This window comes from Thermobia domestica, chromosome 9 (genome assembly GCF_964235325.1).
Source record: "Thermobia domestica chromosome 9, izTheDome1.hap1.1, whole genome shotgun sequence".
Classification (NCBI taxonomy): Eukaryota; Metazoa; Arthropoda; class Insecta; order Zygentoma; family Lepismatidae; genus Thermobia; species Thermobia domestica.
The window spans coordinates 49,334,947-49,350,877 of record NC_137462.1 but is presented as its reverse complement, the minus strand read 5'-3'; the positions used below and the strand labels follow the sequence as shown (position 1 = coordinate 49,350,877).

The window sequence follows — 15,931 nt, the reverse complement described above, 5'->3', positions numbered from 1 at the left end:
GATAGATAGATATTTAGAGAGATCACTAAAAGAAAAGTAAATATTTTTAATTTCATTTATCCTGAAATGGTCCCCTACAAAGATTAAACTATCAAAGATCGCAACAAAATTTGCTGTAGATAGACAGAAAATAGAAACTCTGTTCGAGATCACTCGGATGAAAATACAGAAATAAACATTCGGCGATTTTGGTAAATTATACTGTATACGAATACAAATTGATTCTCAAGTTCAATGAATGTAACTTGTTACGAATCAAAGAATAAATATTGTTCTAGTGCTAAAACAACTGCACACATACATTAGAAAAGGAAAATGACTTTTTTGTTTTCTCCTACCTGTTCAGCATAAGACCAGAAAAACATCCTCTAGAGCTATATTATCGATACAGTATTGGCAGCATTCTCCATTCTCGGTTCGATAAAAGAATCTTCCGTTTATAAATTACATATATTCGTACATAAAGCTAACATTAAGAAAATTTCCATCTTACCATATAAATATCCTTTCAAATATAAACCAATAAAATGAAGTCAAACTCAAAGTTGGATGCACATATAGTCGTTGCAAATACAGTAATTTACACAGTAAATAAAACCTTTAAAACTGCAGTTAAACTAAAAAAAATCATGTAACACTTAAGACAACAACACTTAAGGTAATAATTGATATATCCTTTTTCAACTCAAATCAGAAAACAATATTGTTAAGACAATTTATTACTAACAATTAAATACATTATAGAAATTGGCCAATAATCTTTATTAAACACTTTGTCAAATACATTATCATGAAATAGGGTGAAAATAGTTTCTTCAAAGTAGTGACCCTAAGATAATAGGTATGTTCCCAGAAAGAGTAACAAGCAAAAGAAAAATATGATCAGGGAAGGTCGGAATCCATTGACTGAAATATTGACGTCCAAATTCTTCAAGCATATTACAAATTTTCAGTACTGCAATCTTCCTTATGGAATCGGCTGCAGATGAAAACGCTTTGGAAATCTGTAAAGACAATTATAATAATAATTTGCTTCATGTACAGAAGTATGCGGAGTAGGCTATAATGATCCTTACGTTAGGAAATTAACTGTACTAACAAAATGGAAAATAATCGTATTGAAAATGAAAGTCTGGTGGTTGATTTGTAATTATATTCTTATTCCAATTAAACTTACAGGTTCACCCAGCTTGTGTAAAATATAAAACGTCAAGCCTGTGGTTAAATCGTGCTGTTGATTACATCGTTTTGCTCTACGTACAGAAGTACGAGAAACCATAGGAACTTGAATTCACAAACCGCTTGATTCTTATATTCAACTTTCTACACATATGAGCAAGTCTGAATGAGTCAGTGGTCAACGCTAGGATCAAGTTACTTAAGCCATAAACTCGAAATTTAGCCATAGGGACTGTGACGTAAGGTACACTAATATAGGCTTCTAGAAACTTGACTTTCAAGAGGCTGAAATTTATTTTCCTACTAAAGGGTCTACCACTCAGGACATGTTATTGTTACACATGAATATGCATATGCAGAATAGAACCAACATTTACAGCATATAAGACATAAAAAATTCAGTGATTCAATGAAACCATAAGATTCAAAGTTAAGTGGTTACACGTGTGAGTTTTAGTATCTTTGATACACAGTGAATTATTAGATGACAAATAATGTTTTATGCGTTTCCAACACACAACCCGTGAAGTATTTGTACTGTGTAGAGAATTCTAGTATATTTTGCACGTTTATTCTATTATATTATAATGTTTACATTTTTATATATTTACATGTTCCAATATATACATTCTTAATATACTAATTCTCCAAGATAAATATTCTTTTTTTCCCTCTGCCTTTTTCACAGTATCTGCATTATAGTTTCTGACTAATCTTCTTTGTAAAGCCCAGCTCTGAAGCTCTCTGCTGTTAAGCATTTCTACTCATATCATTCTTACCCATATTCATCCATTAATTTATTGCACTCTCTCTCTTACTCTCTTCTTATCTTCTCCCGGAACAAACACCGTTCTGACCAACGTACTCGTTTTATTCTTCTAAATACAATACTCAAACATGCATATACCACAGTATTAAGAAACAGTATATGTGGACATGACATTATAAAATAGTTTCTAATTTCATTAGAACAACCCCAGTAAGAAATATCAGAAAAAGTTTATTTTACTCGGAGGCAGAACCCGAGAAAAAAATTTTCCTGGACGTTTATATATCTTTAAATATCTGAAAAGAACCAAATTTCGACTTTCTGGAAAACGGCTATAATAATTTTGTTTTGATACCATTGACTTTAAACAAAATAACACAGGTACTCTTCTTCATATTTCATAAATAAAAATTTCATAACTGCATTTTGTAAAACTTTGTCCCATATAGGTATAGGTAGAGTGTTAATAAAAAGAGTATCCCTAATCGATCTCCCACTACCAATTGTATTATAAAACTTCTCTATAAAAAGTATTTCCACAAAATACTGTGCAAACTAATCTCTCTAATATCAAAGGTTAATCATAGGTGGTCTTTGACCGTAAGGTCGCAAACATGATCTCCGTAGAGCCCCGTGTAGGACAAGCGGAGTGGAATAAGGTGCCCAAAGCTCCGAAGCAAGCAGTGGGTAGGTTAATTGGCCACAGAGCCCTGAACCAGGCTAAGCGGCTGAGGTTGGTATTCCCAGTCATAACCCCGAGCAGGCTAAGCCAGGAGAAAGGAAAAGCGTAGTCCCGAAGCAGACTAGATTCCCTGGAGTTAGGTTACTCCTAAAGTCCCGAAGCAGACTAGAGGAGGGTCACCAGAAAACTGGTCACCAGAAAACTTAAGGTTTTCAAAAAGCTCATCATTCTGTGTTGTCTATTTAAATTTTGAATTTTTGGCCAAAAGAATTTGAAATGGTTCCACCTTTTCCGTGAAATCTCTAATATGTGCCATCAAATAAGAGCATAGTCCCAGGAAACTCTTCAAAGTCCGTTTAGAGGATGGCTTCTTAAAATTTCGCATTTTATTAGCAATTTTGGTTGAAATTTTGATTTCATCGCCACTAACTGTAAATCCCAAGACACACAATTCCGAGTATATAAGATGAGTCTTATTCGGGCTTGCTCTAAAATCGTGCTTTCTTAGTCTTAAAATTGTTGTTTCCAATTTTTGCTCCCTATTACGAGCTCATATGCAAAAGCAGTTATACGCGGTGGTAAACCTGCCAAAAGCATGCGTACAGCTATACTTAGGGCCTCTGGTGATGATGTGTGCTCTATTACGCCTAGAAATTTTACGCCTTCCTAGTACGACTAAGCTTACAAGTTATATATTTTTTACTTTTAGGATGCAATAATAGTTGAAAATAACTAGACTTTATGTTAATAGTCGAAATGCGAGATTTGCCTCTATGTTCATGTAAAATGTCTTCCGTGGAACTGAATGGAATGTTTAAATATTGTGTAAATTTATTGTACAATAGGAAACAACTGTGTCTATAGATTCAAAACTAGGCGAAACTCTGAAGTATTTCGTTTCTTCACTATGAGAAGTGACGAGGAAAAGGAACTGTCACTAGTCTCTTTAATAATATTGCCTTGTAAAAGTTGTTTAATTTGCAAATCAATTTACGGTCTTACTGCCAATGGAATTTGTGGTAACCTCTGGTGAAAAGAGGCTCCTTTATCTATCCTTAACGTATGTACATCACCGCAAATGTATCCAATGTCGGTTAGTGTATAAGAAAAGACATCCCTTCACCAAAAAGTAGATTCTATATAACATTTTTCTGTTGATTCGTTAAATTTTGCATTGATGTCGAATAAATTAACATCAAAAAGTGACATGGTCTCTTCTAGTTTATTCTGAATTTCTTGTTCAGCACTATAAAATGTTTCCTCATTTTGGTCATCTTCTTGGCAATCAACAGTGAAATCCACTTCTTGATTATGCTCTTCAACATATGCAATTGGTGTGTTTTCTACCAACGTTACCGGCCTGTTACTCGGATTTGATATGAATAGCGTGAAATTATTCTTAGGTACTTTGGTGGCAACGTTTGTAGTCCGTATTTGTTCAGCAAGTTTTCTAGTTTGGAGATAAAAAATATATCATTATGCACTTGCGCTTCTTAACATTCATTAGTAAAAAGAAGTGTAACCTAGCTGGTATAGTAACCGTCAGAGTAGTAGATACGTCAGCAGATTTGTACTGCTTTATTGTATGCATAGAGCTAGCAGATAATTTTTCTTCAGTGTCAACTTCAATTGGATAAGGCGAAGGCTGTGGTTTCTTGTATACAGATAACATGTTATTTTATAGGTCAATTTGGGCCTGTAAACGATTTAAAATATCTTCACCAAATAAAGGCAAAAAATCTCCATGCTCTAAAGTTCGAAAATAACGAGAAAAAATTGTTGAACCAATCCTGAACTTAATCAAAGTTATATAGCGTAAACGTACGACAGAATTCTCAATTCCTCGTAGCTTAGTGGTAAAAGGAATTAATTTTGTGTTTGAAGCAAGCCAATTTTGGGGCCATAAGCTCAATGAGCTGCCTCTATCAATGATAACAGGAAACTTTTCTTTGTTAATGGTTACATTAATTGGTAATTTATGTTCCTGATTTTCCATTTTAATGTTCTCCCTTCTATTTAATAACCGTATAAAGTGATGTACTTTCAAGTGTTTGTTGTCCATTTACTTCCTGGCTTTCGGTTCTCAGAACATGTTCTTAAGAGGGTTTGTCATGAGGCCCCTCTAGGCGTTTCCCTGTTGATTGTTCTTATAACATATACTAGAAGAATGGCCTTTTTTTATAGCATGTGCCGCATACTGTAATTGCTTCCGGCCTAGTATTACTATTATTATTTTTTTTTTCTATTTTTCTGCCGATTTGGATTACCATTATTTTTCGATCTGTAATTGTTACGGCCACCTCGTCTGAAATGCGTGTTCTTTTTAGCATTTTGAGCTACCAGAAGAGATAGTTCAGCCATTTGATTTGCTAATTTAGTGAAGTCTCAACACTACAAGTAGTAGATGTGCTAGGCACGGGGGTTCGGGAGGGGGATTTGGATTGGCAACTTGGGAGGGAGGATTTGGAGGTAACTGATTTTGTGATGAACCTTTAGCTGTGGTGCTGAAGGTGTAGGAAAGATTGGGGTCTGTTGTTGGTAGTGGTTCCAATTAAGTGTTGGGTTACATAATGGATAAGTCAGTTGCTGTTGGTGCACAGGGAAGGAAGCGCCAGTGATTGCTGATGAGTTTAAGTTGGTGACTGCTGATCACGGAGTGAATATACTGCCTGTTGTAACTCCACGTAATCATGTTTCTTCATTAGGTCATTTACTTTTTCCAGATTATGTAAATGGGTTTGTGAGGCCTGAACAGTTGCAAATGTTTCTAACGTAAACTTTTGCCAAATGTTTTTCTTTAGCGCTGGTGATAAATAATTTACTTTCTTTTCTTCAGTGGCTTGAGGCAAAACTCGCCGAATAAATCTCAACTTCCTAAGAAAATAGGTATCTATTTGCTCATTTTCGTTTCGTTGGACCTGAAAAAATTTAAAATTCCCCCGTTATCCTGGTAATTTTGGTCTACTTGAGTAAACTAATTTATCCGTTAATTGTTCGTAATTAAGTGCATCTAAGTGGTTCTGGGCCTTTAATTGTAGCAATAAATCAAGCGCCATGTCTTGTAAATACATCGGTAACAGTTCTTTCTGTTTCTCAGCATTCCAAGAATGTAATAACGGAAGAAGGTCAGAAATAAAAAAATAATCTATCGGGATCCTCCATAACGTATCCCGAATATATAGTGAGGTGCGGTATATAAAAAGAAGGGCGCGGATTCTGCTCGATATTTGCACTGTCCTCCGCAAGTGTTCTTTCCTGTTCTAGTATGCGGCATGCACTAAAATAAAGTCAAGTACGAGTTACTAATTTCACTAATTGTACACTTAAGAGAATCACACACTTAAAAAGGAGTTCACTATCAAGTTAATAAAAATACTGTCTGGTAGGGAAGTATTCAGATCAATACTGAGCCGGCCAAAGCCTCTACCATGTAAAACGTTGTCCATATAGGTATAGGTAGAGCGTTAATAAGAAAAAGTTTCCGGAATTGATCTCCCACTACCAGTTTTATTATAAATATCCCTATAAAAAGTATTTCCACAAAATACTGTACCAATTAATATCTTTAATATCAAAGGTTAATTACAGGTGGTATTTGACCATAAGGTCGTAGACAATCTCTGCAGAGCCCCGTGCAGGATAAGCTGAGTGGAATAAGGTTCCCAAAGCTCCGAAGCAAGCAATGGGTAGGTTAATTGGCCAGCAGAGTCCGGAATCAGGCTAACCGGCTGAGGTTTGTTATTTCCAGTCAGAGCCCCGAGCAGGCTAAGCCAGGAGAATGGATGGGCGTACTACCGAAGCAGACTAGAGGCCCTGGGGTTAGGTTACACCTCAAGTCCCGAAGCAGACTAGAGGAGGGTCACCAGGAAACTGGTACTGAATTGCCTTCGTCCATCCGATTTATAAGGTTCCTTAGGTGGCGGTGGCGCTGCTGCTCCTATGTCGTCTTCTGCTCCGTGGGAGGGTATAGAACCCGCCGTATGCAAGTGATTGTAGGTCCTTCTGGTGTGAAGCCTTCTTGCCGAACCACGTGGTGGTGTTTGTAATGTGGAATTGTTTGTTTACATCACATGGGATTTTACAATATAATGCTGAAAAGATCATTCATTACGAATGTACAAAGGTAAACAAGAAAGTTATGTCACTTTTCCACCCATCACTTTCAAACATTGATATTTAAATACAATGTACCTGGAACATCAAAAAATAGTCCCCATCAGCATTGACGACCTTGTGTCAACGTTCTGGAAGACCATGTATTCCATCGCCGTTGACTTTGGTGAGCTGTGAAGCGAAGAAGATATTAAGTGAATTTTAAGCCGCTACTAGGGATTTGAACGACCGTCCTCTAAGATTCTACTCATAACTTGATTTTCTAGATATTATAGTTTGTGTTCCATGCCATGTGACTAAACTTCATTTTCTGCACAGTTGGCAACACTGCATAACATATGATGTTTTTGAGCATGTCTGTGGGTACAATGTTTGCTTTAAACATTTTGAAGTTCTTTTTGTGTCAGTGTACCTTTAGCATTGCTATCTTTACATGATTCTAAATCCTTCTTTCCTCTCTATCTCCTCTGTTTCAAAAGTGTTGGAACGAAAAACTTTCGATTTTTCACTTTTCTTCACTCATTGTTTGATTGAGAAATGCTACTATTAGTGTAAGGTATTTCCTTGTTAGATGGAAAGTTTAAAAGTTTGTATTTGCATGAGGTTTTAAATTAAAATTATAGTCCTAATAATAATTTAAAATATATCTGAGAGTTACCAACTGCTCATCTGCACGTGTACTATATTGTCGATCATGCATACGTTCTTCAGCTCCTAGTTTTTTTTAAAAAAAAGAAACCAATTATATTAATTTGCTTTGGAATATGGTATAATTTTCCTTAGAGAAGCAGCTGTATCTGTGGTCTAGCTAGCTTCGCTTATATATATATATATATATATATATATATATATATATATATATATATATATATATATATATATGTGTGTGTGTGTGTGTTAACTGTTTTGGTATCCATTTAAAAAATGTAATAGCACTACACCATTCTGCTATATAAATGAATTATTTGAGTAATGGTGAACAAAATCATGTATTTAATACTTAGCAGTGTTAAAAAGCTTAAGAGTGGTGTGAGCTAGAGCTCTGAATCATAATTTGCTATAAACTTAAACAAAATAATTGTTTCTGAAGCAAGTAATTCCGAAGAACCTCCAATACTAGGCTCAAACACAAGTATGTTCAGACCAAACAATGTTGACGAAATATAGTGTTATTTTAAATAACTTTCAGAAGAATATACCGAATGTCCAAACTAATAACACATATATGTAATATCAAAATACTTGAAGGAGCACTGTGTATGAATGTCACAGTGATTTTGTTTTAAAAATCTAGAATATCATGAGTAATTAGCGGTTAAAAATTACTAAAGACGAAACGTGCATTAATAGGTTTATGTCATAGTGTTTAATGAAGAGATATAATTCAAAGTAAGAGTCCATGTATGGTTTTAGAGGAAATAGAAAATAATAATTTCTTTGAAAATGTAGAAAATGTTATTGCATCAGAACCATGATGCTTTGAGAATTAAAGAAAACATTGAAATATAGCGGCAATAAGCACGTAATCACCTTATTGAAAAGATAACGGAACATGGTATACTAAATGAGATATCCAATGAATGTAGGATATTATTCACTATTAAACTTGCTTTTTGTTAATTTATATAAGTATGTAAAAATAAAACATATATCAATCGACAGGCATCATAAACGTCTAAAATAACGTGACTATGAATGAATTTCAATGAACAGTTTCAAAAGATCTTAAAAAATAAGTTTTGAAGGTTAAAGTTTGTCTGACAGTACTAATGGGAAGGTTTCATTTTGTAGGAAATGCTTGTTAATTTCTGTAATATACAGTCCCTATACGAAAATAGACATTTCTAACTATAAAATTGTATCTACTATTGCTTGCTTTCCTAATCGTTATGCACGCAGACTTCTTAGAATGGGTCAAATATTCACAATAGCTACACAAGTATTCTTGTGATAATGAAAGAATGAGACCAGTGTGTGGTGAAAATTATTAAAATTAGTTTCCTTTAAAACTCGTGATCTGGTGGTTAGTGTTCCGAGTTTCCACTAGGAAAACTATGGTTTCTATCTTACCCACAGCAAGTATTTGTTTATGATTGAATTTTGTCATCCGAGAAAATGCTGGAAAAAGTACGGGAAATATCACAGCCGTATGACATATATGATATATACGCTAATATCAAGTAAATAGTGGTATTAGGTCTACTCGGTCATTCTACTAGGTCAGTCTCGTCTCGAAGGTACGTCTTGGTTTTGAAATTAGACGAAACAGGAAAAGTTCTCATCTCCTAACAACACTAGCAAGAACTCGAAAATGTTTGGGTTCATGTGAACACCGAAACACTACGCTGGTAGGAATGGCCAATGTTATGGGAAAGAAATGAGACATGTTGGGTCCATCCAGGTCTATTTCAGTGCACATACCATTCAGGCATAGGCCTTGTGGTACTGAGGGAATCTCTGACAACTGTCAGGATGACCGAACGGGAATTTAACAACGTGAATAGTGTGTTGCATGTACGTATCTCAGCCAGCATAACGTAGGGGGTGACGGGAGATAAGGTAAGAACCAAGGCCTTAGAGATGTACCATTAACACATTCGCTTGGTGTAACAGTTGGAACTGTTCAGACGGAAACACAAAACAAAATACATAAGAATAAGAGTAAGAAGAGCAGACATACGTGTTGTAGAAACTATTATTATTATTATTATTATTATTATTATTATTATTATTATTATTATTATTATTATTAATAATAATAATAATAATAATAATAATAATAATAATAGCATTTATAATATTAAATATGATTAGAAAGTGAATCCCAATTAACAGCAGCAAGACATTACAGTGTTTTAAATCAGAAGCCCGCTAGACATACACAGCATATGATAAAAATAATGGAATGATGTACAGTACATAGATGGCACTCTGCCCTGTAGCGTCAGTCACGGCATTCCAGAGTGTTTACTGTACTAGTCAGTGTGCCTCGTGATTTTACTTGTGTTGTGCTGGGATGTGAAAATAGTCCGGTATTCATACCGAGAACAAGCTGATATAATGTTCGTCTATGGTGAAGCACACGGCAACTGTCAGAAAGCAGCACGAATTTACTAGTAGAAGTATCCTGAACGACAGCAACAAAATCACCAAACGTTCGCTTCAATTTTTCGGAGTTTGGTTGAAACAGGATCTTTTGAGGGAATGCGGGAAAATGGAGGTCGTGTGGCGTACGTTCGTACTACAAACCTTGAAGAATATGTGCTACAAGAGATTGTGAATAACCCCAGTGCAAGATCTAGACAAGTGGCCCGCCATTTTTACATAAGCAAAAATACCATGTTACGCATTCTGTATGACAACAACTACTATCCCTATCACCTGCAAAGTATCCAGGCATTATCACCCGCGGATTTCCCTCCTAGAGAATGCTTTTGTCAGTAGTTATTACACAAGGTCACTATTATTGTTGGCTTTCTATCGCAATCCTCTTCACGGATAAGGTGACTTTTAGCAAGACTTGCGTCACCAACCTTCACAACCGACATCTGTGGGGTACAGAGAACGATCATGGAATGGTTGAATTGCCCATCAGGAGCGGTTCAGCGTCAATGTTTGGGCAAGGGTTATTGGAGACCACTTCTGGGGCAGGTATTTTCCCCAGAGGCTCAATGGGTAGGCTTATCTGGATTTTCTGTGGAACATGCTGCCTATTCTACTTGAAGATATACCACTCCATGTACAACTGGTCATGTGGATGATGCATGATGTAGATCCAACTCACTTCCAACCTCCCATTCGCCAATACTTAAACACAATTTTGTCCGACATTTGGATTGGTCGCGAAGGTCCTATTTCAAGGCCTGCCCGATCACTTTACATCAACCCCTTTAGGCTTCTACTTTGTGGGGACACGTGAAGGGTCTCATGTGTGCCAAGCACGATCCTGATCTCCAAACGTTTCAACAACCTATCCGTACAGTCTTTGACGAACTTCGGGTGCAACATGGTCGATTGCAGCAGGTTCGGCAATTCTTGACGCGACGAGTTGCTGCATGCAGTGACGAGCAGGGGGGGTACTTCCAACATCTCCTGTCAAGTTCCCAGAAGAAAGAATAACCCTGTCGCATGCAACAAGCTATTTTAAGAACTCAGGTTCACATATTCTTGAACTATACGAATGGCAGAATTATATATTTTAGAACTGGATACTTCTTTGTATGAATAACTTTGTTTCTCTTTTATCCTACTTCAGCTTCACCTAATTTTCACTTTTGCATAACGCGAGTACGGTAACGGTGCCTCTCCAATGCCTAGGTCGTTACAACATCTCCCATCACCCCCCACATTATACTGCTGATGAACGTACATGCCACACACTATTCACAGTGCTAAACTTCCGTTCGGCCATCCTGACAGTTGTTAGGATTTCTCTCAGTACCACCAGGTGTATGCCTAAATTGTATCGGCAATGAAATGGACCTGGATGTCCCCTACATATCTCAATTCTTTCCCAGAACATTGGTCATTCCTATCAGCGTACTGTTTCGGTGTCCACAAAAAAACAAACTTTTTTAACTACTTGCTAGTGTTGCTAGGAGACGAGAACTTTTCCTGTTTCGTCTAATTTCAAAACCGAGATTAACCTTCGTGACGAGACAACAAGACAAGACTGACTTACTAGTTTATTTTACTTGGTCCGCTCGTACAATACAAGTGCTTGATTGTTTTATTTAGTAATGTTTCATATGCCATATGTTTCGAGTCCTTGCACCCTATTTTCTTCTTAGTTACGACTAAGTCCTATGTTTTCGTATTGCAGTTGTTTACATAATGTGCTACTTCTATTCAAACGACTTCCCCTCTCAACTCAACAACACATTCTTATCTGTTGTAACTCCTGCCTGAAGTTGCAATTATGGAACCACGCATAGCAAATGTACAATCGTGCGTCATATTGGCAATGTTAGCAATAAGACATTTCTGACAACAAATCAATGCTTAGTGTTCGTATTCCCTTCGAACCGTGTAACTTCAGTCCCCGACTTTCGCACACAATTTCTGGGGATTCCCCACTTCCTTTGAGGAATCCCTTGCACACGAATGACACAATTTCACAATAGGCATTTTTTGATAGAGCAAGTTCGATGTCTTTGACGTAATCTTGTCGCCTTACCTCTGTCATTCAGGATAGTGGAACTATGGAGCTCTGAAATTAATTTTTCCACGGTTTCGGAGTCCTGTGTCTCCCAAAGTATCGATCAGCTCGCACATGTTCCAAAGTCTTCTAATCTCGTACAAGTGTCCTGTTTCACCTGCTGAAGTTTGTTCACATAGGAACGTTTCATACTATATATATATATATATATATATATATATATATATATATATATATATATATATATATATATATATATATATATATGTGCGTGTGTGTGTGTGTGTGTGTGTGTGGTGTCTATGTGCATTCTGATATTTTATGGCTTTCTTAGCTGTCGTATAAGTAATAAAACTAATTAATTGTAAAAAATACAACTTTTTTTCTCCAATACTTCACATCTTCAGCTCATTTAATACATTTTGTATACAATACTCAGCCCAAATTTCTTGTCCAACCTTTTATTTGAAAATGTATTTGAAAATATTCTTAATGCGTTAGATTTGATTATTAGAATAACAAATCAACTTACTAGTATCATTTCCACACGCAGCTCCAGAGCTTGTACTTATTGTAGCTCAACTGAAGCCAACACAAGCCGTAAGGATTTTCACCGCAGAAATTCGGTGTACAATCTGGAACTGGAAAAGAAAGTACATCGAATTTAATTGAAATGAAATTTCATTTTTAATATTTGCTATTTTCTTTTTTAAAAGAAGTATATTCTACCAATAAAAATTACATTTTGGACATTTGGTACAATGTTCAAAACAGTAACATAATCATAACTCGGCAAACTTTGGAAATAGGTTTATTGTTATTCCCACTCACTGTAAAAAAAATCGAAATAAACATTGATTAAGGTGTCCCAAATCACTTAAAATGGACATTTTTTATCATACGTATAATACTATAATGAATTAAATATGAGTAAATATCCATTGATCAACAGCAAGGAAATCCCGAGGAAGTAAAACGTAACACTAAAATGTAGAGAAAAGTATTTCGTCGATCAGCATCAACTTTAATACACAAAAGAGACTAATAAGCAAGTTTTCAAGTCCCACACTCCAGGCGTGAATAGAGGTATCAAAAGTAGGACATACGTGTTTTTTGTATCGGCCAATGTGGAGGTAAAACGGTAAACACCCCGTAAAGTGCAAACATATGGCAATATGACAAATTTTCGCAAAGCCATAACTAGCAACGCACAGCGGGAATTTGCTCAAAAATCCAAGAGTGAATAAAGAAATCAGAAGTAAATGATACGTGTTTTTTATATCGGTCAACAATTGGGACGAAGGGGTAAACACCTCTACAGTGCAAACAAAGGACAATATGACACATTTTTCAAAGTCCGTAACTAGCAACGTACAATGGGAATCTGCTTGAACCCCCTCGAATGAATAAAGGAATCAAAAGTAGGTCATACGTGTTTATTTATGTTGGACAACGTTGAGGATGAAAGGATAAACATCCCCTAGACTGTAAATATCTTGCAATTTAACACCATATAGGAAAGGTCATAACGAGGAACGCACTCTTTCAATTCGCAAGAAGCTATCAAAATTCGTGGAGGAATAAACAATAAGTGGTAAACATTGTAAAGTAGTCGATACGTCTTGCACATTTCGGATCAATTACTGCTATTGTGTCATCATCTGCACTTTCGTCGGGAGTATTTTTCAGCTGGGGGCAAACTGATTTTGAACTACTCTCTTGAAAATACACGCGAGAATGTGACATAGTTAAGATAATAGGAATATATATTCGTAATGTAACATTGCTGGACAATAATAATAATAATAATAATAATAATAATAATAATAATAATAATAATAATAATAATATAATGCAGCTGTAAGCAGTTTTGTGACGAGAAAATTTCTACCTACGAGAAGCATCTTGGTTTACATCTTTAAGATTAAGAAATCAAGTGCCAGTTTTGTGCTGGATCCTGGTATGGTGCAAACATTTTCAACCACTTAAATCACAGTTTAAAACATATAAAATAGTAAAAATTATACTACTTTCAAAAAATGCCTGTTTGTCACTACAATTTGTGCCATTTTATATACACATTTTTAACTGTGTTGGAAATGCCCAGAGGGACATAATTCGGACAATATCTTTTTCCATTTCTTTGAACCGTATGGCGAAAGAAAGTTAATTCAGCTCCTTGCATCAGCATTCTGTCTGTCAAATAATGAGCTTTATACAATCAAAACACAAAACATAATTTCTGACTGTATGATAATGTAATCAGGGAATTATGCAACCATTCCTCGCGAGAAGATCGGCGTGCACTTCGTGAAAAATTGAAATCCTTAGTCGGCTGAGTTTTATTTTCTAAATAGGAATTTCGAACGTTTCCCTTTAAACGGTAACACAAGATCTTTCTTCAAGCTGTTTAGGCAAATGCTGTGGGAGTGTTGGGAGAATTTGTCGCAATTTGCTTGACACGTTGCCAAATTTTCTCCTTGGAGGTGCTCGTAGACCCCGGTAATTAAAGTGCGGCACATTGCAGAGAATTCTGAGTTGTATTTTGTTGTGTACTTTTTCTAACAATGCTGGCACTGGTTGTTCGCGAAGTTTTCTCACAATCAGCAAGAAGATTTGTATTTTTCGATACTTTCTTTGTTGATGATGTTAACCATGTGTCAAGAAGGTTTCCTTTTAGGTTAGACATAAAGTAAGGGATAAAGTAAAATAAAGCTAAGGAAAAGTTCGGGGATTCAAGTAGTTGGGGGATTCAAGCGATCGTTAATGTGTAAACTGAATACTCCTTCCGAGAACTTAATCAGTGTTCATTTTGCTTTCTGTTGTGCTGGTAAAGCAATGATAAAATAATCCAAATATCACGTGAACCAAATATCATGTGAACCAAAATTTAAACTCTGTAAATAATAATTGTGCGCTGAAAATTTGTTACGAAAGTTCACCAGCTAGTAATTAGACCATATACTTTGTGGAGGGATAGGATTTGAATTTTTATAGGCCCTTGAGCAAGTTTTGCTATATCAGCCCTTCACGTGACTAAGGGATGACGTCCCTGGGCGAGCTCACAACCCAGAAAAAGGAACCGAGAAAGGAAAGGAAGAAGTAATTAGAAGAGAAAATCACGGTCCCTAAAGAGCGTACCATCCCAGCATTTGCCTGAGGAAAACCGTAAAATGTCTTGTCACGATGGTTGGTCAGGGTAGGCGCTTTGACACTTCTTGAGTGTGGGAGCTTTGGCTGTGGGAGTCTTGAACGTTCGTGCATTTCTGAGATTTGTCTATTTGTGTGGAAATTATGACCGATTGTGTGAGCGTTTTGACATTTCTTGAGTGTGGGTGTTTTGGCTGTGGGAGTATTGACCTAGAACCGAAACATCTTTTTAACAAAGTAGTAATTCATTTCTTTATTTAAGAATTTGATATTTTTATTAATTTGTTGAACTTACTTTCAGGTACAGCTAACACCATTGCAATTGAGAGGAAACAAAGCACAAGAAGCACTTTCATCTTTCTAGTGTTATTCTGCTTTCCGGTCTTCTGAAAAAATTGATAAGGACATATATATAGCATTTATCTTTAACTCTAGCGTTACTCAAAGAAAAAGCACTAATTATCAAACTTAGTTGATTCTACACATATAGAAGAGAACCACTCAATCTAGCATCACATACATTTGTGAAATACTTCTTTATGGCTACTTTAATGAATAATGTGAAATGTAGGAAGCGGGAGTATGCCGATCAGAGAAAGGTTACGTTTCGCAAAAGCAAATATGATACAGTTACACCATAATCTAAATCTTAATAACTAAGTTTTAAAATATATTTACACTGAATGTAATATTGTGAATCGTTTTAATAGCAGTAGTTTCACTTTAGCAATTTTAAACGTTATTTTTTTTCAATTTGCAACTTCTATTACAATATGAACTTTATTACCCTCTTCCAAACGTGTTGCTGCTTAAATTTATTGTAACTTCAATGTTATCAAATCATTCAATAAGTTGTAAATACTAATGTTTGTTGATAGAA

At 35.8% G+C, this 15,931-nt stretch overlaps 1 long non-coding RNA gene across 1 annotated transcript; it reads right to left on the bottom strand.

Moving 5' to 3' along the window:
- Window positions 1–756: 756 nt before the first annotated feature.
- On the bottom strand, window positions 757–15,413 carry LOC145693984 (uncharacterized). Its single transcript, XR_014132871.1, has 3 exons — window positions 15,347–15,413; window positions 12,434–12,542; window positions 757–1,004 (listed from the first exon to the last, which is right to left on the bottom strand). It is a non-coding gene; the product is annotated as an uncharacterized LOC145693984 (long non-coding RNA).
- Window positions 15,414–15,931: the final 518 nt, after the last annotated feature.